The sequence below is a fragment of the Penaeus monodon genome, chromosome 2, assembly GCF_015228065.2.
Source record: "Penaeus monodon isolate SGIC_2016 chromosome 2, NSTDA_Pmon_1, whole genome shotgun sequence".
Taxonomy (NCBI): Eukaryota; Metazoa; Arthropoda; class Malacostraca; order Decapoda; family Penaeidae; genus Penaeus; species Penaeus monodon.
The window spans coordinates 19062093-19067092 of NC_051387.1; the positions used below are offsets into that span (position 1 = coordinate 19062093).

General features: G+C 31.9%; 1 pseudogene; it reads left to right on the plus strand.

Moving 5' to 3' along the window:
- Window positions 1-1023: 1023 nt before the first annotated feature.
- Window positions 1024-5000, plus strand: part of LOC119578192 — a 10188-nt pseudogene continuing 6211 nt past the window's right edge.

Sequence of the window (5000 nt, forward strand, 5' to 3'; positions counted from 1 at the left end):
AAAAATTTTTGTTCAGTTACCTGTCTGCGAGAACACAATCAGTTCAAAATCCATGAAAAAGTATCATCAAAGCAACCAATTTCGTTCGGTGTTCCAAAAAGATCCATCCTAGGCCAATCTTATTTATTATATTCATTAATGATCTGTCATCAATTGCAAGAAACTGTCTTCTTATTCAGTACGCCGAGGACTCTCAATTCCTTCACGCTGCCTCTGTTAACAACCTAAATGAATTGATAGAAAAAACAAACAGACCTAACAGAAGAAGAAGAAGAAAAAAGTAAGATATGAATGGCCTGAAACTAAATCCACAAAAAAACACACAGTATTTTGATAGGCAGCCATCAGAACATAGAATTTCTCTTTCTCTCTTTCTCCCTCTCTCCCTCCCGCCCTCTCCCCGCTCTCTCTCTCTTATATATATATATATATATATATATATATATATATATATATATATATATATATATATATATATATATATATATATACCATAAGAAACAGAAATGCATGCCTATTAGACAGGATTATATTTTCTTTGTATGTTCTTTCTCCAGTAAATACAGTTTGCCCGAAACTTAGACCTCATTGCTCATATTTTTTTCTCTGTGAACAGGAAAAACTACTATACAAGTGTTTTCATTTTCTGTAACGAAGAATATGGACGTAATTACTATTAAAGTAAAGATAATAACCATTATTCTATATAAGAAAAAATAAATAAAAGAAACAAAAAAAGTAATATTCACCAAAACCTAAAAAAACAGAATTGCTATCCCGTAAAAACACAAATCTTCTTGACAGTTATCCATCGTTTGTTATGATTGTGTCCGAGGGCTTTTAAAGTTACTAATTTTGCTCATATTAATTTCCGCTAAGCCAAGTATATTTCTTAAAACCCGGTGATGTAATATCATAAAACACGAAATAAAATTGTCTTTTCTTGGATATCTTACCTTTCATATATATAGAAACACTAAAGTTAATCCTTATATTTTTTAAGCTCCGGCCAGGACATCCGAACAAATCTGTCGACGTATACACAAACACAGTTGTTGCAACACCTGAACACCTGTGCCTACACGATGCCAGAAGTAATATCCTCACCACCGCTGACTGGACCTAGTCGCCAAAAAGTAAAAGGTATTAAGGCAGTGTTCACGTTGATAATCTGAGTGATAGCGTTTCTTATCTCACTTCGTGGCATTAGACGTGTACCAGCGGGCGATCAGGCATGGTCAAGCATATAATATATTTATGTTTTATTGATTATCCATAATATATAAAACTGACGCAGTCGATTTACCAGAGAGGAGAACAGCACCTGATGAGCTGCAGGATTTGTATTTCTTACCGAATCTGGCAGCTTGTATTAGTGGCTTGCCATGACCTTTTTGACTGGAGTGTGTCAGATCCGGTACTAACTTAATGTAGGGATGACACAGAGTAATATCAAACACACACACACACACACACACACACACACACACACACACACACACACACACCACACACCACACACACACACACACCACACACACACACCACACACACACACACACACACACACACACACACACACCCCACACACCACACAACACACACACACACACCACACACACACACACCACACACACAGCACACACCACAACACACACACACACACACACACACAAAAAAACAAACACACAACAAACCAAAACAGATACACACACACACACACAACACACACACACACACACAACACACACACACACACACACACACACACACACACACACACACACACACACACACACACACACACACACACACACAAATTTATTTATTTATTTATTTATTCATTTATTTATTATTAAAAACACTCAGATACACACATACATGATGGAGCCTCGTTAACTTACCATTGTGTTTGATATTTGTAGTTAATTTAAGTACTCACAGAAATGTTGTACATGAGACTGAACAGAAAGCCACTCATGGTGATAGATAATGGCTGGCACATAGAGGGGCTAATTAGATGCATTCCCAGAATATATCCATCATTAGTTCAAAATAGCAACTTAAAGGCAACTTAAAATCAGTGCTAAGTTTATTCATATGTAATGATGAAAGGGAAAGTGAAGAATTTTTATATATATATATTTTTTTTATCATGATGTATATCATGATCGTGTACATATATTATTACCACAATATATTTGATTTCATACCTAAATATTGAATTATGAATGGCTGTTATCACCAACCTGATTTTAGCTTTTCTGTTTCTGAATAAATAATTTCAGGAATTGCCATTTCTAATTCTCTGAATGACAGATGTATGCTTACTACCAAGTCAAAACTTGCCTTATTCCTGATATAAATAACCATAAAATTATTAAAGTTTCTGTGTAATCCATATTTCCTTTCATTCCTTATTACTAGGCCTTATGGGGCAGTTCATTTAATAAGCATTGTCAGTAGAGTTATCAAATGAAACAATGACTTGATTGTACCAGTTAGAGGCAAGATTGGGCATATCAGATTCTAATCTCACATGTAATATACTTTTACTGTACATATGATGTTACTGAAAAACTGAAGTTTGTATGTGTGTGTGTGTGTGTGTGTGTGTGTGTGTGTGTGTGTGTGTGTGTGTGTGTGTGTGTGTGTGTGTGTGTGTGTGTGTGTATGTATGTATGTATGTATGTATGTATGTATGTATGTATGTATGTATGTATGTATGTATGTATGTATGTATGTGTGTGTTTGTGAGTGAGAATCAGTGAGTGAGTGAGCAGGTGAGTGAGGAGTGAGGGAGTATCTAGCTGTCTATAGAAACTATATCTGCGTCTAAATCTATATATCTGTATCTGTACATCTGTCTGTCTATCTGTATCTATATCTATATCTATCTGTATTTATCTATATCTATATCTATCTGTATTTATCTATATCTGTCTATCTATCTATCTGTCTATATATATATATATATATATAATATATATATATATTATATATAATATATATATATATATATATATATATATTTTATATATCTTTATATATATATGTGTGTGTGTGTGTGTGTAAATGTTTATATTTATTCATCTCTATCTATCTGTGTGTCAGTATATATGCATCCATCCATCTCTATCTATCTGTTTATCTATCTTTCTATCTTTCTGTCTATTTGTCTATCTATTACTTATCTATCTATCTATTGGTTGTTTATAAAGTACTTTAGATATCTTGAAAGACTGTAAGCTATTATCAGAGCTATCTCAAGGACTTAACTGATAACATTGTTAGAATTATCTGATTTAATTTTGGTTGCAGTTAGTTGCCAAATTTTGATTTTGTTATTTGCCTAATTTTAGAATTTAACCCAGATTGATATGTCAAAAATGATTATAATGACATGGTACAAGCAAAATAATTCCACTAATTCATGATTTGATTCAGAAGATAGTTACCTATGACAGAATAATGGAAACTCTCTTCAGAAACTATGGGATAGGAAGTTGGTAATTTTAGACCCAGATACATGCATTAGATTAAGTACAGAAGACTCGCAGTATCCATTGCGATCCCTTTTAATCCACACGTGAGAAGTAAGTTAATCTTATAGGATCCACATCCATAAACTTTGTTATAGATGATTCATAAATCCTTTGAGCCTGTTTGTATTTATGCAGTATGTGATGTGAATATAATAAATTTCCTGGTAAATTAAGCATGTGATTTTTAGATTTTCATAGATTACTGTTTTATTTAATATATTATTCTTGCTAAAGTGAATATTATAGAGAAATACCATGTATAAGATTATATAATTGGTATTTAACAGGAAGTCTTGTTTTTACAGAAATGAGTACAGAATGTCCTCCCATACAAAAGTTTCCCACAGAGGGCAAGCAAGCAGAGCGACTGGCCAGCCTCCAGGAAAAGTTCAAAGAAAAGTATACTAAGACACCAGACTTCTTTGCTAGGGCACCAGGGAGGTGAGCTATTTGCTTTTTCATACTGTTATCATATATATATATATATATATATATATATATATATATATATATATATATATATATTATATATAATATATTATATTTTTTTTTTTTTTTTTTTTTTTTTGTTTTTTTTTTTTTCTTTTTTTTTCTTCTTCTTCTTCTTTCTCTTCTTCTTCTTCTTTCTCTTCTTCTCTTCTTCTTCTTCTTCTTCTTCTTCTTTCTTCTTCTTCTTTTAACATTTCATACAAATGCTTGTTAGTTGGACTTTTTACATTTACTTAAAGGAACCCTTTATGAAATACCTGTCTAAAGTAAAGAAAACCTGATAAAATAAACTAAAAATGAGGATGAAGTTTTCTTTTTATGCAATTGCTATTTAAAAGTGTATATTGTATTGTTTGTTTGTTTTCCATGGCAGTAATACAAGTGTTATATTATGTACATTTTCTTGCTAATTTGGATGTATTCAGTTATACCTGAACCAGTGGAAAATATGTCTTAAATTAATGAAATTGAATGTATAAATGAAGTTATATTTTAAAATTATATCTTTTAGTTAAGCTCTGAAAACAAATATAAAGTTATGTGTGAAGGGAAAAAAATCATCTAATAACTAAATTTCAAACATTAAATTAAAAATATTTTCATTTCAGTGCTTTCAAGCTACTGGTATTTTTGTCAGTCATATGTTCGATGTTAATCTGTTTGTATAAAAGGTATGAATGAGAATGAATATCTTCAAAATACAAGAGATATAATCTGTTTGTCAGGGTGAATCTAATTGGAGAACATGTAGACTACTGTGGCTATGCTGTGTTTCCTATGGCCATTGAGCAAGACATCCTTGTAGCTGTCTCTACCAACTCTGCTGGGACTCTTAGACTTAGCAATATAGAAGATTCTTATCCTTCTCATTCAAGTGACATCAACAAAATAGAGTAAGTCTGGTTGTTTTATGTTAAGTACTTTTTATGTAGGGTTGTTTGGTCTGCTTCAAGTTTTGTTATATTT